Source organism: Rhinolophus hipposideros, assembly GCF_964194185.1.
Source record: "Rhinolophus hipposideros genome assembly, chromosome: 17".
Lineage (NCBI taxonomy): Eukaryota > Metazoa > Chordata > Mammalia > Chiroptera > Rhinolophidae > Rhinolophus > Rhinolophus hipposideros.
In genome coordinates, this window is record NC_138063.1 from 26,155,685 (window position 1) to 26,182,374 (window position 26,690).

Consider the following 26,690-nt stretch of genomic DNA (forward strand, 5'->3'; position numbering starts at 1 on the left):
TCTAAGATTCCCCAAAATTCAACTCAAAATTAAAAAAAAAATTAAAACAGAAACATGAACCACATAGAAATTTATAAAATATTTCTCTAAGTAATCCTTGAGTCAAATTATGTACTCTTGAGATTTTGAGGAAAAAAAAAATAATGAAGCTAAAAATATAAAAGATTAATATCTTAATTTAGCTTCTTTGAAAAACAAATAAGAGGTAAAATGTTTACTAACATACAATAAAAATAACATAAATATTCAAATGAGCAAAAGAAATAGAATATAAGCACACATAGGTGAAATGGAAGTAATACAGAGAAAAATATGCAGAATTATGTTTGAATACATAGAAAAAAATAATACTTTTTGGGAAATATGATTATAATTGACTCAGAAACAGAAAACCTTAGTAGTGGAAATTTATTTAAAAAATGTAAAAACCGTCAAATTATTTTAAAAATGTTATTTGACCTACTAAACGTTTCAGTGAGTGAGCTATTTCTAACTTACACTGAAACAATAAATACCCTGTGATATAGGAAAATGAAACATCTCTTAATTCATTTTAAGATGCTAATATAACACTGACATTAAACCAGATAAATGCAGAATACGAAAAGAAAACTATAAATAAAATCCTCTACTAAATATAAATACAAAATATAAATAACCTAAATTTAATATTAGCTAAAAAATGCTAATGCAGTGAAATGAAATATTTTCTAAATGTGACACAGAATATGTGTCACCATTAAATGCTGCTGTTACCACCATTAAATTTTTTTATTCTTTGAAATAAGAGTACAATAAAAGGAAAGATGAAGCATTGGATAAATAATGGAAAATGAGAAAGATATAGATATTGGTAGATGATGTGATGGTCCATTTAGGAAACCCAAGTACACCAATTTGAAAACTTAAAAATAACAACATACAAAAATATATACCTTTCCTTTATATCATATTACGTTATTAGAAAATATTATGAACAGAATGACTTGCTCAGTGCCCTTCACTCACCTGCGCTTCTGTCAAACGCTGGATTGCTCGCATCTTCCTAAGATCTTGGGTGCCCATCAGTTACCTGGCGTACTACTTCTCACTCCATTCATTACTGCTCATTGCTAAGACTTCAGTCTAAACGTCACCTCCTTCATGAGTATCCCTCTACTCTTTCTAAATTAGGCATCCTCATTACTTTCTCTCGTGGTATCCTGATTATTTGCTGCTTATCACATTTTATATTTCTTAGTTTGCTTGTTTACTTGTTTATCTATCTGTGTCAGCTCCATGAAGTGTAGGCCCTTAGAAGGAGCCAGCAAAGTCTTGTGGCAAGGCAGGCTTTACTCTTGATTACTCCTGCTGGAGATGCTGCTGGGTGAACATCCTTTGGAGGGACATCCCACCCTACCGGGACAGTCTTCCAGAGATGACCTGGTACCCTATTTGCTCTAGGGGGCTCCCATGAGCCCTCCTTCATATCAGAAATGATAGGGGACAGCATCTATTCTCTTTGCGAAACTCTATTCCCAAACTTCCACCATTCTCTGACCATTATCTTTTAGTAACGTCCTTTCTTCTCACAATGTTGAATTTTACTTGAGTCCTGTGTTCCTGGAAAACAGAAAAGGTTAAGAAATCCGACACACACACACTTATTTGTATTCTGGAAACAGCTCATGTCAAAAAACCATCTTTCTGCTTTATATGACTCCTGGGTCCCCTCTCCTGTTTTTCACCTATGACAAGGTCAGACACAGACCATCCAAGTTCCCGTTCTTTGCCTCATAAATAATTATCTGAACAGTTTTGTCCCCACTGACCAATTGGAATATTATGCTTATCAACCAAACTTCTGTTAAGCGTGTCTCTGTCCCCCCAAATCCCTGAACTTTAACCTACTCTTGTCTTGAGCCAGAATACAGCTCAGCCTTAACTACTCCAGCTGAGAATAGACTGGCCACAGGGTAAAATGTTCTCTGATTTCCTGTTCCATCACACCACATCCTTCATCCACTTCCCCACTTTGTCCTTTTTAGCCTTATAAATAACCCAAAAGATGCTTGTAGATTTTGTGGTGAGAGAATTGTCCCTATTTCAGTTGTCCCACTCTTCTTATTGTGACAGTATGCTTCCCCACCTTGTGATAACCCTTTCAAAGAAAGTCTCTACCAAGTCTAGATTTGTTTTCTATTTGACACTTCCCTATTCCTCCCTAAAGGGCAATTGCTTCTTTTGGCCTTCTCTTGAAAGCTTCTTTTTTTTTTTTTTTTTTTTTTTTTCTGATTCTCTCACCATAGATTTCACTGTTCCTTAGAACCTAGATCCCAAATCTTTAGCAATTCCTATTGCAAAGGCAGAATGACATCATTTCTATTTCCACAATATGAAAGAAAATATGTGTAGTCCATCTTTCTGGAATAGCAACATGAGAGAAGAAAAACAGTGGGTTTTTTTCTTTATTTGTTTGGTTTTGTTTTTACTAAAATATGAGTCTATATATTTCCCCATAGCTCCATGCATGTATCAAAAGGTTTCAAAATACACATTCCCTTTAATCTAACAATTCTTGTTATGGAAATTGTGCTAAGGAAATAATATGATATAACCAGAATGGTTTAAAATATGCATATACTTTTAATGTTACTTACAACAAGAAAAAACACGGAGGAAAAGAAACAAAACTAAAACCCAACCAAAAACAACAACAAAAATGGCACATTCATAGAATGAAGCAATCTTTAATGATTTATTTGAAAAGAATACTTCATAACATGGAAAAATATCTATGACATACCAATAGTATGTGAATATATTAGACGTGTAAACAGTAAAATCTTAGTTTTACAAAATCATTATGAATATAATTTGTATTTGTATTTTCAGCATTTATCCATATTTTTCACATTTAAAAAACTTAACATGCATTTTTCTACATTTAAAAACTTGTTTTGTTTGTTTTTGCTAAACTTCTGGTAAACATGGGAGAGTTTAGCTGTTCGTCCCTGTATCAATCATCCTCAAAACATATCCATCTACCATTCACATCGGGGTTTTCTTGCGTTGTCTAACATGTAGGAAAGGCATTTTCTCTCTCCTTGACTCTCCTCTGAGTTACCTTCAAGAAACCCCTAGTGACTGCAAAAGCGACTACTTGAGAAACAGTGGCAATGGGCAGTAAGGAGCAGTAAGGAACCATTCAAGATTCTTGAAATGATGTGAGAAAGATGTTAGGTTGCTTGCCACGTGTATGGACAAGTTATAGGCACAAAAGGCCTTACTAGTCGCATTTGGATGTGTACAAATTTAAATCATTTGGTCGATCCTGGAGTTGTCAAAACATCTTATCTGTAGAGGAGAAGGTGAGCCTCTGATACATTTACTTTTCAGAAATAGCTAGCTAAGAAGCTATTCTTCTCATAGTAGCTCAAGAGTAGGTAGAATCTGTTCTGATCTACTAGAAACATAATACAAAATTTGATATATTATAAAGGTAGCATTGCAATATTAAAAAATAAACAGAAAAACAAAACAAACAAAGTAAGTTAACTTTCTTCTTTCCCTACTGAGCTTCATAATTTACTGGGGAGGCTGACACAGTAGTAGTAAGATAATAGTAAGACAATACAATATGAAATATCAACTGTTCTATAGCAGTGCAGTTCAACAGAAACATGACATTAAGTCACATGAATAAATTTAAATTTTCTAATTTTCTTGTCACATTAAGAAAGTAAGAAGCAACTAAGAATTAATTCTAATAATATATTTTATTCAACCTAATATTTTCAAAAAATTGTCTGAAATATTATTTTGATGTAATCTATATAAAAATGACTAAGGATATGTTTTACACATTTAATACTAAGTCTTAAGTGTGTATTTTACACCTGTAGCACACTTCAATTTGTACCAGCCATAATACAAGTGCTCAATAACCACATGTGACTGGTGGCTACTGTACCAGACCAGAACAGGTATATGGCAATAAAATAAAAGGTGTAAAAATGGTTATTTTGACATTGAGAACCCTGGGAAATTCTCTTGGAGGACATGGTGTTTCAGTAGTGCCTGCAAGAGTGGAGTAAGATGGTAGGAAAGGCATCGAAGGGAGTGTGCAGAGCATAAAAGAGATTGAAATGCAAGATGTCCACTTTGGCTGAAGTGTGCAGTTTGTGGGATCAAGAGACAAATGTAGACAGGAGAAAAAAAGATTGTAGAACTTGAATGCTAAACTGATGACTCGTGATCATCACCATATGCAATACACGTTATTTGTTTTCTGAGAGTATTTTTGAATTAGACCTTTGACTGTGGTGTGTAGCAGGACAGAAAATGACACATACTAGAAGCAGGGAGGCCAATGAGTAAGTCTCAGCAGTGTCTGCCAGGGGAAATGAGGGTCTTGGCACATGCATTCAGAGTGACAGTGATGGAAAATGGAGGCAGCAGGTGTATAGTGTCCTAGACATGGACTTGGCAGAATGAGCTTCATAACCAGGTAGGATGGGAAGAAGTCCCAAATGTCCCTAGGTCAAGGACTGAGCCACAGAGCAGGAGGTGAGTCTCTTCCCAAGAGAGAGAACACAAGCCAGAGGAACAGGTGAGGGAGAAGCTGAGAAGTTTACTTTTAAATATATTGAGTTTGAGGTATATACCCAAAGAAATCTAAGGTTTTATTTAGGAAGGCCACAGAGGATACCGAAAAAACAATTAGTTCACACTCTTACTTGAGATGAGAAACATTAGACCAATACATCAGTTTGATAGTTTGGAAAAGGAATTGAATTTATAGTAAGAGGTCCTATGATGGCGTTTATGTCCTTCACTATCAGAGGAGGTAACACATGAGAAGGCTTCTTGTAAATTTACATATTAGATTCTTACACAATCAGGCCCTGATATGAAAATCATGTCCAAATACACTAAGTCCCTCAAACATCTCTGTTTATTTTGGGAAGTTGGCAGCAGCTAACGTGTAAGATTCTCCTTCTCTTGCTCTCCCTCCCTATCTTCTTTCCTTACTTCCTTTTTCACTCACTCCCTTTCTCCCTTCCCTCCTCCCATTCTTCATTTCCTCCATTTATTAAAATGTCGGCCCGTTTTTTGGCTTCTCTCACCCTTCCTCCTGTGTAAAGAACAAACTTTTTTCTTTAAAGAAAGGCAGTCCCTAGCAGACTAACTCCCTTTAGAGGTTTTGCCTGCTGCTTGTGACCTAGTTAATCACTGATTTCCCACTGAGGCAAGTTTACTGAAAGTCTCTCAGGTCTTCTCAGAGGAAAGCCAGCGATCAGTCTGTGGTGTCTGAAGAGCTGCGAGCAGGTGCCCAGGGTCTCGGCATCCACCTCAGCATGGGTGATTTATGAGTCCCCACCAAGTCAGCTAGAGGAGGAGAAATCTTGGATAGGGGACCCTGCTAATTGGCCCTTTCAGGTCCTACTGGTGAGAAGTTCCCTGGGCTCAGACTTCTTCCGCCCTTTTCAAAAGGCAGAGGAACAGCTTAGGTTGACAAATTGAAAAAGAAAACAAGTAGGAAAGGCCCCCCACTCTAGGGACAGGCTATCATTAACTTCACCCAGTTACATGGCCATCTCCTGACTACGGAGGAGCTGTGTGGCTGATATAGGCTTTCATTCTGTGCAGGCTGAAAGAGAGAAAACATTTCCTGCTATAGAGAGAGGAGTCAGGCCAATTGATTTAGACTCAAGTGTATCTGATTCACGAGTTCAGCTGCTATTTGGAGCTCAGGGACAGCTTGGGGCAGCCTAGAAAGGGTAGTCACCAGGCCACAGTTCAACTCTATCTGTAATTTGGGGGTCCACATGAGGAGCCAGAGCTAAAGAGAGTCAAACCACCATAGGGAACTTCATAAGGAGGTGGCAAAAGTTAAGGAGGACAAATAATACATTGTAAGTCTGCCCCCTGTTTACAGCAAAATAATGGGAATAGCATTTACCCTACTGGACTAATTGTCATCTTCTTGTCCATCTTATAGCAACACCCCGGTAGCTACTTATGTGTTTTTTTTGACCCAGTTTCACAAGTACAAAAATGAGGCAGGTGGAGTGTGAGTGAATGTCCTTTTGGGATGACTCATATGGTTTGCTCCTGGAAGTGGCCTTTGACTCAAGGAACCATTGCAGGAGCTGATTGTTTTGGTGGAAACAAAGGCTTACAAGACTTGCACACTCTCTCAGACTTTGAAATAGAGAATTCAAAGAGAGATACAATCACAGTTATGACAAGAGGTGAAAATACTTGAATTTCCTTCAAAGACTTTTAAACCTACATTGGCTAGTGAGGATAAGAAAAGATGGATATCTGCATTGATTGGGGGTATGAGACATGCTCAGATTAAAAATTGGCTTGAACCAGGAGGTAAATTTCTTCACAGGAGGGATCAATTATTTTCTTTCTGATTGTATCATGATCAAACAATGCTGGATGCGGTGTTGGTGATGAGTCAAGAGCTATTGAATTTGAACATAATACTGAACATAATCTCTTAACTTTGTCTAACATTATTATTCACATATACTGGCTTTTTTGTAAATATTTTTGTTTCTCAATGTCTTTTTCACAACAAAGTTGAAAGTAATATTAATGACTATAACACCTAATATTTGTTGAGTAACTATATGCCAAACACAGTGCTAACAAATTAATATTAACCTTTAATCTATAAAAGCCCTAAGACTAATAGGTATTCATTTCATTTTGGCATGAGTTTGGAAGGAAAGTTTATAAATGTGTGTGAAAAGACTTGGATTCTTGGCTCATGCCTTAACTAACTTAATCAGCTGTGTGACTCTGGGTTGGCCGCTTAAAATTTTTGGGCCTCAGTTTCCTCCTCAAAGATAACTCATATACCTGTGACCCATCAGAGTGTATTATAAGCTTCACACATGCTATTCCACTTTCTCACCCCATCTGTGTAAAGTAAGTGTTCATTTTATAGATGAAGAAATCAAGGCCCAGAGAGGATAAGAAACTTGTTCAAGATCACAGAGCCAGTAACACTGTATGCTTGGATTTAAACTCCAGGTTTCTGATTCCAAATGCTATGGAATTTCCCCTTTATCTTGCTGCCTTCAGTATCATCTTCAAAACTAACATGTTAGGATTTCACGTATGATGTTTGATGACCTGAGGAATAATTTAGAATTTTGGCAGGACCACAGATCGTGAGGCAGTTAACTTTTGAGAGGATGGGCTTTGGAGTTCTCTACTGATTTGAAAACTCCAGCTCCTGTGTTTCTGGCAGAGGCTAATCTCCAAAGCCCTCTTAAGTCTATGAGTCTTCATCTACATGTGGTAGTTATAGCAGGGTCTCCTGCATAGGATTGTGGGGAGAATTCAATCTGAAGTCTTAGCTCAGTGTCTAGCATCTATGTTAGTTACTATTTTTATGATACAGAGAAGGTCCTAGCTGCCTAGCTACATGGAGTCTGCCTGTTTTAGGGATGTGACCCAACACTCACTTAAGGCTAGGGAAAAGAACTAACGGAGCTACAAAGACCACAGTCCCATAGGTGGAAAAATCTATTCTTTTCCTCTGGATTCTACTTGGTTCTCTCCCCTAACTACACACCCTTGATTTGGAACACTTATTCCATGACCCCACTGATGGGTTACCAACAGAAGATTGTGACATCAGTCATATTAAAGTAAATTATGCCATTGCAGTATTAAGAAGAAGCAAAAAAAAAATCCTCTAATCACATCACTTAATGCCATTGGAGAAACTGCCAAGATATCCATAAGGTAGTTCGGTTGTGGGCTTATGTACTGTCCACATATTGATTGTTTTCTCCTAAATTATTGACTGTGTGTCTCCAGCACATTGTAAGATGTCTACTGAGGTGCAGTGACACAGTGGGGGTCATTCTTTAAATCTTCTTAAACACTGGATGCATTCTTCCTGTCTTTGTGTATACAGAGCTGTAATTTTAATAACAGTAAGAAGGGCGAAGGGGGGTGGCAGTGGGGAAGCCAGACACAGCCCAAGATCAAGATTCTCTTCTCTTGTAATCTCCTTTGGAATTTCTCAAAGTCCAAAATGCAATTAATCACTTCTGTGAGGAAATTTGGAATTGATCAATACATTTCATCATTGCTTTAATTATCTGTAAAGCTGTTTGAGGACCAAAGTTTTCTGCTTTTGGAAAATAAGTGAACAAACAGTCTTCCTTAAGACCCAATTCACTCTCCCTTCCACTTAAAGTAGGGCTATGAACAAAGTCACAATATAGACAATTATTTTTTCTACTTTTTCCCTCTTCTTCAACTTGCCTTTTTCCCTCTTCCTCTGCTCTCGCTCTCGCTCTCGCTCTCTGTCCCTCCCTCTCTCCTTCCTTCCCTCCCTCCTTCCCTCCTCTCTTCTTTTTATCCCTCTCTCTATCTAATGAGGGAATTCGAAGGTTGTTTTCTTAGGCTCCTTAGGCAACAAGTGACAGAGCACTGAACATACAGACTAATTCTTGAAATCAATAGATGAGTAGAAAAATGAAGAAGAGTGGAGGATGGTGAAGGTGGTGAAGCAGTGGGATTAAGTTCCAGAATTGACCAAATTCATCGTTCAGTGCAGTCATGGAGGAATTCAACACAAAGCCATAGGGAAGACCACCCTGAGCAGATGAAGCAACAGTGTGAATTGAAATTTTAAAGTGTAGATCCTCTAGTTGAGAGCCAAGCATTTTGTTTCCTCATTTTATTGCAAAATACAACAGATACAGCAACCACATGCACACAAAATACATGATATTTTTACTATAAGGCAATAATTCTGACTCACCACCTAGGTTAAAAAATGAAACTTTACCGTTTATCCCAGAAGCCGCTCGGTGGCCTGAGTCCCAAGTCAACACCTCCCTCCCTCCAAAAGTGACAGCTTTCATGACTTTCTTAGTAATTACTACAATGCATTGCTTTATAGTTTCGTTACCCAAACATGCATCTTCAGAGTAGTGGAGTTAGTCTTACCTATTTTTTTTTAACCTCAACATGTGTCTTTTGATCTACAAATTCTCCTTTCATGCTTTTCTTATCTTTATCCTTTATCTGTTGACAATCTGGCTCATTTGACCTGTAGTTTTCCACAGCTTTCATGCTGCTGAGTTTGTATACATGGTGTATGTAGTTCAACCAGTTTTTCTGTCTTTAGAATTCCCTAAAAAAATGGCAGCTAGATCCAAAGAATGGATCAGACTTTAGTTAGAGCCCCTTGAGCCAAGCTCCTTTTTATGCATGTACGGAATTTGAGATAAATGCATCTAAACTGTAATATATGGTTTTGCTTTAAAATGACCTTGATCTGGAGATAGTGATATTTTCTGTGTTTTCTTCAATTCATGTCCTGCTAAAAACAAAACTAACCACTAAATAATTGATTCTTTTATTCATTCAACAGATATTTATTAAGCTTCTATTAGTTGCTATTTATACCCCCAAGAATAACACAGATTCCATATTCTCATGGATTTTATTTTTAGTAGGGGAGAGACAGACTACAAACAAGCAAATGAATGAATAAAATGTTGGGTGATGATAAGTAAATGAGAAAGAACAAAGCACCGTCAGGAAGTTTGGAGAACGATGGGAAGGGGCTACTATTTTATATAAGATGGTCTGGGAAGACTTTCCTGATCAAGTGACCTTTGAGTAGAGACCTGCTTCCAGTGAGGGAGTGAGCCAGGCTGCTATCTGTGGGATGAGCATTCCAACAAGAGCAAAGCTCTAAGGGAGACTCTTCTTGAGGGTCTGAGGAATGGCAAAGGGGGGCATGGTAACTAGCAGTAAATATGGGAGTAACTAGCAAGAGATGAAGTTAGAAAGCTAGTAAGTGGACAGATCATGAAACATTTATCATCTCTTCATTTAGAGCTTCTGTGTGTCTGGGGTATAATTGCATGCAGAGTTCTAGAGACGGTTGGAGTGGGAAAAAAGTGTGACTCGGGCTCAAGAAAAACATGGTCAGCAATCAAGGGGGTTTGAAGACAGACACTGATTGAGTCACTTTTGCATATTCCTAACTTACACACAAATAACTGTAATGCAAGGCAGAGTATATTTGGTGTCACATCATTAAAATTCCTTTAGAATTCACCAGAAAGTATTTTTCTGATTGTGTTAAAAAAGCAAAAGAAAAGAAAAAAAGAAAAGAAAAGAAAACGCTTCCAGAAGGAGATAGCAGTTGAGAAGAGGTCAATTGATCATAACCCCGATCAATGAAGGATTTTGAAGTAAAGAGTAGGAGAGGAGACTCTAAATGGAGGGATATTGCCAGTGGATCCATTTGACAGGACTTGCCCGTGGAGTTGTGGATCGAAAAAGTAGGTTGAGGTTAGAACTTGGATGGGCTTAAATGCTAGGATAAATAGGTTTATGTTTTAGAAAGGGGAAACTTAAAGAAAACATTTGAGCTAGTGAATGGCTTGATTAAAATAGAGTAAGAGGGACTTGAGAAAAAAGAGGAGGGTTCAAAAGAGGAATTCATAGAATAATATTCGATCTAGTGAACCAATCAAAACTGAGGGAGGTAAGCACCTCAATAAGAGCAGAGGATATTTAATTTAATGAACAGACTGAAGAGACACTGAATTTCAACTGGGACGTTGATTAATGAAAAATAAAAGGGGTGGACATGTGCTATAACCTCAGTTGCAAGAGTTAGACAGCTGCACATGACAGCATAAATTATAATGTAGATTATATGTATTTTTCATGTATTATGAGGTAGGTTATTTACTAATGCAATATACCCACAAATGTGTATGTATGTATAATATATATTTGTAAATTCCTTGCTTTATTTTTTTTTTTTTTCTGGCTTCCCTTCAGAATTTCAGTATTTTTTGTTCCTAGATTTCTGAAGCTTCTTAATAGCATAAGGTATCTTACTCTGGCCTTCTAGATAAGTGTTTGTAGGGTATGATTTTTTTTAGTGCTGCCACCAAACAAATTTCAAAACTTACCTACCTTGAGTGCGTTTCTTTTAGAGCTCTGTTTTCGAAAGTGGCAATTATTTATAATGAAATATGTAGTGGTAATAATTTTAAATAGTATTTTTATTATGTAACATATTTGAACATATACATGTATATATACATACTATATGTACATATATACATATACATATATACATATATGTGTGTGTGTGTGTGTGTGTGTGTGTGTGTGTGTATATATATATATATATATATATATATATATATATATATATGCATATATATTCCTGCTGAAAACACTGCCTAGATTCACTGCAAGTTTCAAGAACTGATGGAGACAAAGAAAAGACATTCTGGGGCTTGTCTCTCTTTTCAAATCACACAGCAGAGGTAACCATCCATGGTATACTGATTCTGCAGGGAAACAAAATAGCTTGTATGTTAAGAAAGCAGCCCCTGGAACCATATTGCTTAGATTGCAATTCTACTTTTGTCCTTATAACTATGGTATTGGGCACATATCTCAAGTCTCAGTTTCCTCATTCTGTAAAGTGGAATAATTATGTTAATTACATCACTTTTCTGTATTATGGATTACTTAAGATTATTATATGAAAACAGAACTTTGACTGGTAGAGTAAGCATTCAATAAATGCTTTCTAGGTGTAGGCCTCAGTCGCCTAAAACCCATAATTCACTATGATAGATGTACAAAATTCAATAGTGATCTTAGATTAAACCACCAATCTACTCCAGCCACTGGGAAACCCATCAGTGGTTTGCCTAAGAGCTGTTATGGGAGAAAGATCGATGGACTGCTGTCACATTCTGGTCCTGTCATTAACAAATTGTGCAACTGTGGACCAGACATTTCACTTGCTTTGGACTTCATGCTTTCCATCAGTAAAATAAGGAAGTTGGTTGCAAGACTCTAGGAATCATTTCATATTGGCCTATTTGTGTTTTTATTGTTTTCACCTTTAAACTGAGTTTAGGAAATATAGGGAAAAAATCTAGCAAAAGGAGTTCTTTGTCAAATTCCTTCCTTCAGTAAAAGTATATACAAGCACATACATACGCACATGACTGTATTCTCTTTATGACATTCCTTGTTGAAGGAAGTTGAAGTTTCCTTGTCTTTCTGTGTCAGTGTCAGGTGGCACTGAATGTACAAATTTTGTTACATAGACTTTCTGATCTCTTTGCCTTTTCACTTTAAATAAATGTAGGTTGGCATGAGAGCAGATTGCATTTGTCGTATTTCTTCTCGTGTATATTCCAAGTATGGAGGAACAACTATAGGGCAAGAAAAATACAGAATACATTTCTATCCCTCAGAAACAATGCAAAGAGAGCTGTTAGCCAGGGCATACACACACTTTTATGAATAGGATAAGCATACATGAACCCTAAAACCAATAATAGATAAAACCAAACTGAGAACTTATCCCAAACATTATCTAAATAACTGCAGGAGGGAACAAATATCACCCCTTCTGTCTTTGATATCACAAAGACTTATGTGCTACAGATAATTGAGTCCTCTTAGCATTTATTCCCACTTTAGGCATTCACTCAGACCTAGAATTTGGCAAATGCTATCTCTACCTAACAGTAGGATGAGTTACATCATTGTGTGGCCTTTTCCTTTGGAGCTATTTCTTTAGCAAGCTTACCATTAAACTGAAACCATGATAGAGTCATTGAGCTTCAGATAAAGAGGGAGTGATTGCCCTAGGCAACCTTATGAACCTCTCCAGCCCTTACATATGAGTGTCCTATGTCCTTGCTTGTCTTTCAAGCTCTACTTTGTTGTCATTGTTGTTTAAAAATACGCAATTTTATTTTTAATTTTTATTAAATTTAATGAAGTAACATTGGTTAGTAAAAGCATACAGGTTTCAAGTGTACAGTTTTATAATCACATATATATTGCATTGTGTGTTCACCCCCAAGAGTAAGTTTTCCTTCCATCACCATATGTTTGAACCCCTTTACCCTCTTCTATCACCCTCCCTCCCCCTTTATCCTCTGGTAACCAATAAACTGTTGTCTGCATCTATGGGTTTTTGTTTCTTTTTCTTGTTTGTTTGTTGCTTTCAGTTTTATACTCCACGTATGAGTGAAATCATAGGTTTTTGATGTTTTCTTTCTGACATAGTTAGCTTAGCAATCTCTAGATCATTTATGTTGTTGCAAATTGCAGTATTTTAGTTTTTCTTATGGCATAGTAGTATTCCATTGTGTATATATGCCACATCTTCTTTATACAATCATCTATCAAAGGACACTTTGGTGTTTCCATGTCTTGGCCACAGTGAATAATGCTGCAATGAAGATAGTGGTACATATATTTTTATGGATAAATGTTTTTAGATTTTTGGGGGAGATACCCAGAAGTGGAATTGCTGGGTTGTATGGTAATTCTATTTTTAATTTTTTGAGGAACCTCAATACCGTTTTCCACAGTGGCTGTACCAACTTACATTTCCACCAGCAGTGTATGAGGGTTCCTTTTTCTCTACAGCCTCTCCAACATTTGTTATTGTCTTGTTGATAAGAGCCATTGTAACAGGTGTGAGGTGTTATCTCATTGTGCTTTTGATTTGCATTTCCCTAATAGCTAGTGATGTTGAGCATTTTTTCGTATTTCTACTGTCCATTTATATGTCTTTTAGGAGAAGTGTCTGTTCAGGTCCTCTGCCCATTTTTGACTTACATCGTTTGATTTTTGTAGTTGTTGAATTGTATGAGTTCTTTATATATTTTGGATATTAGCCCCTTGTCAGAAGCAAGGAAACTAAAAACAAAAATAAATGAATGGGACTATATTAAACTGAAAAGCTTTACAGCAAAAGAAACCATCAACAAAACAAAGAGGCAACCAACTCTATAGGAGAAGATATCTGCAATCAAGCTGTACTTCTGATTCCCAGTATCCTAAAGCATGTAATTTTATGTAACCCAGAGCTGCCCTTTAGAAGGTTGCTCTCCATACTTGGCTAAAACTAAAACTCCATATCACTTTCACTGATTGTAATTTCACACACCAGATCTCAACAGAGCAAGTCAAATTTTTCTGCCATATGATAGGATCTCACATACTTGAAGTAGACTGACTTGGAGTTCTTGACTTTTCTTGATATTAGCTCTGAGTCCCAGTGGGCAGGGTTAAAGAGAACTTCTGCTATTTTAAGGCAGGTTAGGACTTAGAGAGGAGCAAACCCAGGATGGACTGAACATGAAAATAAGTAAGCCATGTCTTGGAAAATGGACAACTTAATTCATGAAAATATCTGCTTATTTGCTTTTCAATATTAAAGATCCTTTATATGTGTGTTAATTAAATGGTTTAGCTGTCTTTCAGTTTTGGTACAAAATTTTAAGGGAAGATGATGTGTCATTTTGGGCATAGAGCATTATAGAGAGAAGAACAAATATTAGATGACATCATAGATTTTGCTATCGTTCACTAGGCAATCTAAGAAGAAAGGAAATATCAGCGGACACATTGTAGGAGGTAAAGAACACGTGCCTCTCACCACTACAAGTGCTTCTTTCTGTACCAGTATCTTAGGTTATGACTTTTCTATAGACTTAAACACATTTTTTTTCAAGGTAGTCTGGAGGAGAAGTGCAATATTTGGAACAAAATCCATCTGCCCCTCCCCCACCCAAAAAATTTCTGGACAGTCACTATGGCAAGATTGTTAAGCAGGGATGTTCAAAAAGTACCTACCTACCCACACACACACACACACACACACACAATGGATAAATGAGAGTTCAGTGTACAACCTACCCATGAGAAGACTAAGTTCACATACATTATCTTTCCCTTTTAAGTGAAAATTCCTCTCACATTTTCTTGCTTAGTAATATGCTCATACTCAGGGGTACCCAAAAAATCTTGAACAGACAGGGTTGAGGGGAGCTTGACAAGATGAATGCTGAATCATATTTCTATTTATTGCTTTTTGAAGGGTCCAGAGCAGTCCTGTGTGTTGCAAAGAATAAGATGCTTATTCTTTGGACTTCATGCTTTCCATCAGTAAAATTTTTGAATTTTGGATTTTTGAATCTATCCTCATTTTTTTCTCTCATTACATTACATGCTTCACTTTCCAATTAAATATCAATTCATAATAAGGTCATATTCTGGGGCATATATAACCCCAGAAAATGTAAATTGGTATAAGTTGTTTATTTTTCTCCTATCATCTCATTAAAATAATAGGAATAGAGGGTAAAAGAGAAAGTGAGATGCTTCCTGGAAGAAACACTACAATGCCATAGGAATGGTATCGCGGTGGCAGGCTCTAGGAATGTAGACAAGACAATACCTCAGGTGGGCTCAGGTGAAGACCCTGCCTCTGGCCCTTGCAGAGAAACTTCTAGTTCAAAGAAAGAGTCAGAACAAGACCCCTGCTGTGTTTCCTTGTGTATTCCTTTCCACCAGCCAGAGAGCACAAAGAATCCAGGGCTCCTGCAGGTGAATGAAAAGAAGAGATGATTTTTAAGCATTTTACTTTAAAACATACATTTCCTTCTGCTTACATCTGCATATATCTTTCCACTGATGTGGCAGCTTAAATTCTTTATTTACTTTTTAAAGCTCTACAATTGGCTTTTAAGTTGTGGTTACAGCTCCTGTCCTTTTCCAGATGTGATCCAATTGTACACAAACACATAAACAATTAAAATGGCAAGATGATGTGGGGAAAGGGGCAATAAAAATGGTCAAAGTCAATTAAACCAGTGAAATAAAAAAAATTAAACCATGGAATGGTGTACACAATAACCCATATTTTATTATTTTCTCCTTACAACATTGTAAAAAAATACATAAGCCCTTGATGTATGTACATTTCCTTGAGAAAGGTGCTCTATGGCTCAGAGGCGGATAGGCGGCATGTGATGTGGGCAGCTGTAAGGTAACAACATGTTTTCCCATAAAAAGCAGAGGAAATAGGCACATAAATTCCATATAAACTGTCAGTGTGTCAGCTATGCTAACACTAGGGAAGCTGGTGCCCTGGAGCTACGCTAACTTATGCACCTTCATTTTTCAAACACACACTTCTTGAATTCACAAAGCTAAGTTTCAGTCAGGCTCATTTTTTTTTTTCTTCTTCTTCTTCTTCTTCTCCCATCCAGCAGTTGCCCCCATCCCCAACTCCTTCAGATATATCTTGCTTTAAGGAAGCAAATGCAGAGGACAGGAATAAAACAAGGAAACAGGTATCAACATGATCCTTACTGTGGTTGCCATCTTGGGTGAATACAATGCTTTCCGGGTTCTTTGTGTTAACAACCAGACCCCACGGACTTTAATCTAAAGAGCATCACGGTGATAAATCTGTGGCTGAAAGGTCAGGAGCACAAAGGGAACAGGAAGGAGCTCTTTCTCCTCTCCCTCCCCTCCCCTTTCCTCTCTCCTTCTTTTGCTGCTCCTCCTTTGTTTTGTCATTTATTGGTTCTTTGAGGATGACTTCTAGGATATAAAATAAACTTAGTTTATTTGAGAATAGCACCCAGGAGATAAAAATCCTTTTCTCTTCTTGATAACTCTATGTATAAAGGCATGGAGAGTTAACATCACAAATCTGAATTCAGGGTCATATGTCAAAGTGCAGCAGAGCCCAAGCTGCTGCCTCCTCTCTGGTACGATCCAGGTTTGCTGATGTGGGCTTGTGTGTTGGGGGTGGGGGTGTTGGGGTGGATCTGAGGTCCAAATATTTGAATCCTGTTTTCATATTTCTCTATTTGAAACATTTCAGTAACTATTTTGTGAAACTGTAATACAGACTCATTACCCAAACTCAAAATTTCCCCTATATTATGACAAGTGATTATGTGTTTAATTTCAACCATGCAAGGTTTCAGTGTCCCAGACCTGGACTTTCTATTTGAACGTGTTTCCTGAGCAATGTGGGCTTTCTTTTTTTTGTTTTGTTTTGTTTTTTTGTTTTGTTTTGTTTTGTTTTGTTTTGTCAGCTCACAGGGGCTCAGCATCTGTATCCTACAGACTCATAAGGCTGCTACGATTACTATGTGAAATACCTAATGTGAATAATACATAATGAAAAGTTTCATGTGATCGTCAGGTGTGAGGAATTTTAGGACCTACTGATAAGACCTACTGAGTCTGACAAATTTTGAACTCAGAATTTTGAAAGCATATGCAGATTAACTCATTTTTCCTTAACTATGGAGTTCTAGGTTCCTACAATTTCAAATGTGTCCAGCATAGTCTGTCTCTCATCTAAGATTCGCAAGGTTAAAATGATGAAAAACAAACAAACAAACAAAAAACAAAATTAAAAACAAAATAAAACAAAAAGATGAGTAAAATTCACTTGAAAAGAATAAAGAGAATATAATAAATAGGATCATCCCACAAGCATTACTTTTTCACATGAGCAGTGCAGTGCTATTCCACTGTGTCTTCTACATTAATATCTAAACATGTGTGATGATATTCTGTGCATTGATTCAGCCCAGATTCATTACTGTTATGGTTTGGTCATTAAAACCCTCTAATTCTTTTTTTTTTTTTTTTCTTTTATAGTAGTTGTCAGAATCAATCTCAGACAGCAGTGGATTTTTAAGAAACATGTATATATATAAGACTGCCAACAAAATCACTTAGCTATAAGACCTAATCACTTATTAATCACACTGTGTCACAGAATCATGATTAACATTTGCTTCATTATCACGCAACTGACACACTGAGACGCAAAGATGTTATTGGACTCTACGGATATCTGGAAGAAGTAACAGCCCCAATATTTATACTTTAATTTCAAATTACAGATAATTCTATCTATAGCTCATCTTGGTATGAATCTTCAAAGTCTTTTGTACATGTCAGTTGTTTGTTCATAATTCTAAAAGAGATTATGTTTAAGAGGGAGATAGTATGATTACCATCGTAATTCAAAATTAAAATGATAATAATAACCTTTGCATTTAAAGAAAAACAAGGCTGGGAAGGGATAATTAGTGAATCCCAGTGATTGGCTTCCCCTCTATACATTGCTCAACTCTCCATTTCAATCTACTCATGTAACTGGGAAGCCAACTTCTCACTCACAGCGTCAGCTTTGCATATGGGCCTCTCATGTTCCCAGCAGGCATATCTTGCAGTGCTGTCGGACCAAAATGGTTTAAGTTTAATTATCTAGATACATTGCTCTCTGCAGTAACCTCACTATTGTTCTCACTGTAATCTACCACATTATTAATGCCAGATTTTTCCTATTAGCTTTTAAACTGTTCTTTTACACTGAGCAGTTTGCCACCAAATTGTTACCAATAAAAATCCCCAAATGCCTAAAGGTTATTTTAAACACAGTGTGAGCAATGCTGGTTTCATTTCACCATTTATTTTGTTGAGTCATTATTGGTATGCATTGGGTGAACTTATTGTATGCATTTTTTATGCTGCTGGAATGGGAGTACATTTTTAACGATCCCATTTTAATACAACTGTCCTAAAAAAAAAAAAATCATTAAACTTGGGGTTTAACAAGGCTTGTGCAAACTTCACCTATCGTCTCTCCTTGAGTCAAATATTGTTGAGTGATAACTTTGGAAAACTAATATATTTGGAAATCTTGGTTTCCACTTCTTTTAGAGCTATAATGCATACTAAAGGATGCAATAAAAGAACATTTTCTTTTCAGTAAGTGTTGTCTGCATCATATTGTCTAGCAGTCAGATAACCAAAGAGCTCCGGCGTAGAATAAACTTCTTTATAAATGTCAAAAAAAATTTAGGCACATGGTACACATTTTAAGAAAACTTTTCAGTCATTGAAAATATGATTCAAAATCTATTGTAAACCCAAAATCATATTCTTAGCAATACTGTTTCTTATGGATATACACTCTGGCCTGTGGCTATGTCATTTCTCGTTAAAATCTCATTAGATTTTAAAAACTAAATAAAATTGAACGAGGTTAATTTAGTTGAGGACTTGTAATGGAAAAACAAAAACAAAACAATTAGAACTAGGGTAAGAAAATGTGTGGTTGAATGTCACCTAGATAAATATGTTAGGTTCCACATAAACTCACTATCCCCGAAGATTAAGGTGCGCTATAGAAGGACTTGATATTTCACCTCTATTGACTGAAACTCTCCTTCTTCATCAGTATTTCTATAGGCATTTGGTCCAAGGGTCCTTGGAAATTGACAGGTTTGATGTGAAATAACAAGGCCCTAATTCTAAGGGACAGTGTAGACTTGTGACTAACTTGGGAACAAGGTATATGTGGTGAGTAGAAAAGAATAGGGTAGCCTACCCAACAAGCATGTCACTCATCCATTCATTCATCCAATTAGCTGTCCAATGTTGATTCAAATTAATCAACTATTTATTGAGTAATTACTATCTGCCACATTCCATAAGTATCTTTTGATTTACACCAATAAATAAGACAGGTGGGCTCTATCTGCAGGAAACACAGTTTTGCAAAGCAATTTTTTCCACTTGATAGGTCATATGCATGTAATCAGGCATAGACATGTCAAGGTTACAAGAGTTCTTCCAGTCACGACACAATCACTGAATTCCATAACCAGTGATACGACAATTAGAATCTTAGGATTTGGTTCTTAAATTGTGCTAAGTCATATGAAAATTGCAACCCAGACCAAGTCTTCCAATCAAAATGGGAAAGGTATGGGATGGGCGATAGAGAGGGAGGCAACAATTTCCCCTGGTGGCTCTGATAGGCTGTGTGAGAGGCACTGTCTTATTTGGAGGGGCTGTTGAGAGAGCTAGGAAGACATATTTATCCTAGCTATACAGGCTGAAGTTTCTGGCATGGTTTCTGTAGGAGAAGAAGAGAGAATGGGAAGAGTTATGCTCATAAAATGGGATTCAAGGCACTCATGCTATGGATACTAGTTTAACCAGGGCCTGGTAATGGGGACAAAGGAAGTAGCTAAGTGGTTGTAGAGAGGGGAAGACTACAGCTGTAAGTTCCTCCAAAGAAATCCAGACACGAGTTCTTTTGGCAGGAAAATGTTACTAAATCTCACCTTATGACTGAGCTTGCTGACCAGTTCCTCTTTCACAATAACAGGCAAACCTAGGTGATTTGGGTTTACCTAAGGTGCTCCTGGTTAATATAGTTCATGTGAAAAAATAAAGACAGGAAGGAGGAGGCTTCAGCAGACCATTCATCACTTCTGCATCTTCACCATTTCAGAAATGGCGCTCAAGTCTGTTTAGAGAGGTTGAACTATGACAGTGGTAAGAGAGCTATTTCGAGGGGAACTGTAGTAAAGTGTTCAGTGCTGTCACAGACCTGATTTGAATTCTAGCTGTAACACTACGTAACCATGTGGTTTTGGTGAAAGTTACTTCATCTCACTAAGCCCCAGTCTCCTCATCTCAGAAGGAAGAGGAGGAGGAGGAGGAGGAGGAGGAGGAGGAGGAGGAGGAGGAGGAGGAGGAGGAGGAGGAGGAAGAGAAAAGAAGAATGAGGAGAACAGGGATAATTTTCATTTAATATGGTTGCTGAGATTTTTATATTATTTTTTTTTAAAGTGCTTGGAACAAAGCAAATGGTAGCTATCATTAAGCGTCTCTTCCTTCCACTAATAACAAAGTATACCCTACTGTCAGTGTTAGGCAAAAATTAGTTCAACAAATTATAGGCGAATTAAATGATTATGTTAGCCTCTTTTCTTTTCCATACTTTTATCCGCATGTACAAATATAGTCACACTTCTTGTTGTCTGACAGGTATTAAAGAAATGCAATTGAACCACCTTGAAAGTAGCATATTTTGATGATAGCTGGAAAAAAAGTGTCCTCTGGCAGAGTAGGTACCATCAATTTGTAAATAAATCATCAAAAATGGAACAGGATAAAATGTTTGATGGGCTTTTCATGGCATTATCATATAGATTACAACATAAAGAGAAGTTTGACTATATCTGAAGAAGTGTTTCAGGATTTACATAATGAATTAAAAAGTCAGACTTAGATCTGAATCCCTTAACCAACATTCATCCATTACAGAGTCAATGGTCTTCACTGAGTCTGCATTGACGGGACCTGATGTATCTTGTTAATGGTGGGAGAATATCTAAAATCTAGAAATAATGGGGTGTTTTTAACTTTTAGAAGGATACATAAATGGAAGGGACTCCGTTGCTCAACTGTCTCTAAGTGCTATAAAATCTCAGATATGTCAAGTAAACTGTATAGACAGACCACTGGCCAGACTGGAATTAAAAAAAAAAGAAAAAAAAGGAAAGAAAGAAAGTTGAATGTTTCATAATGCTGCTTCAACCTTGTTAAAATTTATCTAACTTATAGAATAAATCTAACTATAGGTTTTATGTCAACCAAAAATTGAAATGTACACACACACACACACACACACACACACACACACATTGGTGATATGCTTTCTTTGGTAAAGTAATTGTTCCACTGAGAATAGGGGTGACCTTCCTGCCTACGTGGAGGACAAGCTAGCTTACACAGGCACATGTAATGGATACACCTGTTAGTGTAAGTAATGTCCAAACCTGTAGAGAATTTTGTAAGAGTTTATTTGAGCCAAACTGACAACATAATGTCGGGGAGTAAGATATCAAATGCTGCAGAGAATAACAGTTTTGTAGTTTTTTTTTAATGCATTTGAAATTAAGGAGGGAATATAAAGGAAGATTCCATGGAAGTAGGAGAAAGCAAGGTGGGGATTTGATTGCAGGATAGTTAACAAAATTAGGTGCTTTCTTGAGGGTGGTTATTTCAAAGATATGTTAACATAGATGAACAGAAACGATGGACAGGGTGTGCTTAGGCAAAGATAAATATTTTACTAAAAAGTTTTATGTCTAGGGCATAATTACGCACCATGATCAGTTAGGAATTTATGATCAGATAACCCTGTGAGGTTACTTTCCATAGAACCTTTTTTTTTTTGGTCCACACACCTGAGATCCAGGAAGGGGTGGTTTCAATAGAAATAATACTGAACCACAAAGGGAAAACAGAAGCAGAAATTAGTATTATTCTAAGTCCATGGCTATCTAATAGATCCAAATATCTGTAGGACGGTCTCTCAACAAATGAAAAATATTGGTCTTGGAAAAATGTGGAGGTAAGGAGGAAAGAGAATAATGAAAGACTTCCTAGAAGAGGCCATGGTGTTCGTTTCATTGAATACATTTGTTCTTTTCTTTTCTTCTTTTTTTTTAATTTCAGGTGTACAAAGCAATGTAATAGTTAGGCATTTATCATTTACATCCCTCACAAAGTGATTACTCCCCTCCCCCAATCTACTACCCCCCTGACATTGCATGCAGTTGTTACATTTCCACTGTCTCTATTTCTAATGCTGTACTCCAGTTCTTGTATATATGTAACATTATAGTTGACATTCATTATTGTTCAGCTTCAGCTTCAGCTTCAGGTGTACAGTACAGTGATCAGGCATCTACATCATCCCTGAGGTGGTCTCCCTAATGAGACAAGTGTCCATCGGATACCCTACAAAATCTTTACAACATTATTGATTACATTCCCCAAATTGACTTTCATATCCCCATGGCAATCTTGTGGTTACCGAATGTGCCTTCTAATCCCCTCACCTTCCCCCTTATCCTGCCCCTCCCCACATTTAGCAACTCTGGTTTTCCTCTATATCTCTGAGACTGTTTCTGATTAGTTCCCATCAGTAGACAACTGAATATGTTCTTTTTTTAACTGTTTATTTTATTTATTTTTTATTAGTTTCAGGTGTACAAAACAATGTAATAGATATTTATCATTTATATTCTTCACACAGTGATAATACCCCTCCCCTCATCTACTACCCCTCTGACATCGCATACAGCCATTAATACGTTTGTTCTTGATTTCAAGTATGTTTACCAAATCACAGAGAGAAGTAGGTCATCTCTTTCACTTTCATGAATCATTTCCTTTGTGATCTGATGGTCAGTGCCTAAATGAAAATTTAACATTCTCTTCACTTAGAGCTCACGAAGCAGATGCATAATTTTTCATATTTGGTTTTGTGCAGTTGTAATATGTTTATAAGAAACACACTCAGCACCCAATTCACAAATAAATCTGCGTAGCTTATACGTTTAACATTTGACGTTCCTAACAGGTTCATAGAAACTTGCCTTTACACTTGGGAGATAATTTGTTATAGGGATTGAATTACTTCATATTATCTGAATCAATATTCATGTATTTCCTTATTTTACTAGTGAACTGCCATTGCTCTTTTATTATTAATACAGCTTTCAAATGATTAAGTCTAATCTCTGTAGCAAGATTTTAAATATTTTGAAAAAGAGGCATTATTGTAAACTTCTTGGTATCTACAAAGCACCAAACTAGTTCTTTTTATAAAATGTGTTCAATACATATTTGCTGTGAATAGCAGGTGCTCAACAGATATGTGTTGCAAATAGCCATAACTTAATATATAATTGTTCAGTGAGTGTCCAGAAATGACAGAAACTTGAGTTCAACTCTTTCTCTAGCATCAAAATTGATCAGTGAAATCTAGTCCATGAAAAGAACTGATTGTAGCTCCTGATTTATTTTTTTAAAATTAGTTTAGCAAGTGGATTAATAACTAAATTCCATTTGTTCTTCATATGTATATGTGTGTGTGTGTGTATATGTGTATATATACATATATATAATGTATATATATATATTTATATATATATATATACACATATGTATGTGTGTGTGTATATATATGTGTATATATACATATATATATATATATATATATATATATATATATATATATAAATAAAACAATACCTATTATATTCTTGGCTCTATGTAAGAGCTATATACAAAAAATAAATAAATAAATAAATAAATAAATAAATAAATAAATAAATATTTTGGTGAAAATACTTATATATTTATGATGTCAGTAGCATTCATACCCTGCCCCTTCTTGAATGACTCTCTGTAGCTTCCAAAATATAGTTCAGTTTTCACCTCTGGTGTTTGAGGACCTTCCTTAACTGACCCAAATCAATCTATTCAAATTTAACTCATCTATTCCCCAAAATACATGCTCAATCTAGACACCATGGAGTCCTGAGCATTCTTTAAACACCCATGTGTACCTCCATTGACCCATCATTGATTACACAGAAGCAGTATGGTGCATTGAAATAGTCCTGACTTTAAAGCAAGACGGATCAATTCCAAGGGTGTGTCACATGTTTGCTAACCTAGGCTGATGAATATTGACTTTCAGGATTGTGATGAAGATCAGAGATAAGGTACAATATGTAGAGCTGAGGATCTGAACAAAACTTAGCCTGATGAATACAAATCTATTTATGAGGACAGGAGGTAAGAAACAAGGTCATAGCTAGATAATTTAGGTGTGTGGCTACCTAAGCTAAAGGAAAGGATTGCGTGTATAGCCTCCCCTTCCTTTTTTTCTCACACCAATTTCTTTCCAGTTCAGCACAAATCCCAAATCTTCTCAATCCAATGGCTTGCATGGTGTGTGCTTATATTGTTGATTTAGGTTGTTCAAACTAGAAAGTTAAGCAAGAGCTCAACGATGTTAACAGGTCAGCATTAAAAAAAAAAATGTATTTGAATATTGACAAGAAAGATGGTCTTGGAACACTGTCTGTTCCAAGAATCTAATTCACATACTCTCTATAAAAGTAGAAGGTATCAAATTGTATTAATCAGGAAAATAAAAGAAAAAAAAAGCAACAGAAAAACAGGCTCATTTTGAGACCTTGGTAAACTTAATTCCATCGATCTAGCATCTGTTATCGTATTTGTCAGATTTTCCTTCACTTCCTCCTGCTTAGTTTCAGACCTTCGGTTTCTTAAACAAAATAGTAAGACTGTGGTCTGATCAGTTGTATGTAGCAAGGCAGAACGGAGTCCTGAGGTAATTTTCAGGTAAGTTGTAGCAAGAAATAAAAACCAAAACTCTCTAAACTAAAGTATATAACTTTCTAAAGAAAGCATTTTTAGGGTCTAAAGTTCTCTAGGTGATGCCCCCAATTCCCAACTAGACTGTGTGTAGAGACCCATCCTGAGCACAGGAATTCTAAAGAAGAAAATGAGACCGCATAACACCTGACCTCCACTTCATCCCCTTCCCTTTTAGAGATGGGGCTGAGACTTCTAAAATAGACTCTGGCCCAGATGAGAAAGAACAATCAATGTCCCAGCCAGAAGAGGTTTCTCGGGTTAATCTTACTAGTTATTGAAAGCCACCCAGGACAATTGCTATTCACTCTTTTCTTAACGGGAGAGAGGAATCCACACCTAACCATTGTCTTGGAAAACAAACTGTGGTCAGTCACAGTGCCACTTCACTGCCATCTAACTTCAGGGAGTTGGTGGGATACAAAGAGAAGCAAGCAGGCAAGGAAGCAAAAACTGTAGGGCAGTCAAGGTCTCACATTGGAACACTTTGTAGCAAAATCATGATAGATCATGTCACCCGGAGCTCTTGTTTGCCCTACTGTCACCCTACTCTTTTCTCCATTTTTCATTTATTTTTCAGTGTTTTAATAACTGAAAACCTGTAAGTTCATAAATAGCTTGAATTATTCATCTGCAATCCAGATTTTTATATAGGTAGGTTCCAATTAACAGCCAAGACAGGACTACAAATGTCAATGTAATGCACATTGTGAATTCCATTGTTTAGTATTTTAATAGTGTATTGCGTTTAGTGAATAAAATAGATTTTATAAAGGGAAAGGGAGAGACCCCAGGCAGACGCATGTCTATAATCAGAGGCATTTAAAATGAGCATAATTCCAACACCGTCCTTTAAGAGTATTTGGCTGGGAAGTCAAAGACAGAAATATTTAATTACTATCAGCAAACAGAAACCCAGTGAAGAGTATTTGTGTCAGTTAGATGCCAATGAAACTAAGCCTTTCTGAGATGGAGAGGATCGATTTAATTTTTTTCCCCTTCTCCAGATTTTTGCTATGACAGAATGACAGTCTTCATTCAGTCACTCAAGCAAAAGAATGACTGACGATCCAATGAAGGTCGAATAATTTTCCATCCAGCTGATGCTGTTTCAGACACATTTAACCTTCTTCAACAAAATGGCTGGTCCAAAAAGTTTGTCTCTGAAGACCCTATGAGCTACCTTTCCAGTGACAACCTCCCCTTACTTCCTCTGTCCCCAAAATACACACTTGAAGATAACTTTGCAGTGAGTGGTTTTAATTGTCACAAGGTTCCACCCTTTCCTTTGTGTGTAGTTGAAACGTCTTGTGACTTTCATTCTACTATGCTGGAGTTTTCCTGGTCTTGCACTATTGTTGGGCTCTGGCTTTATTTCTCATCAATGTCAGTGCGCCCCAGGGAATTAGTTTTTCTCTTTCCCTGAATGAACAAATGCTTTCTCTAAATGAAATCTGGAAATATATGGTCTTTCTAACAAAGTCATAAGGGAGGACTCTCCAGGAGGTGGGAACATTTACATAAAAGAAAATTGCAAAGGGTCCTGAGTCCTTCAGTTCAGAGCTCTATTAGTGGGCCAGAACAGACTTTTGCCTCTGACCTCTGATTCTTTAGGCTGCACATTTTTCAATATAGTTTCACATTTTTGAGAGTTACACTGAAGGAAGAAAGTCAGGGAAGATTTCACCAATATTATCTAGAGTACAAAAAAATGTGACTAAGGCCAATAGACAGGTCAGTACAGTGGATCTTCACATTTTGGGATATATCATCCTAGA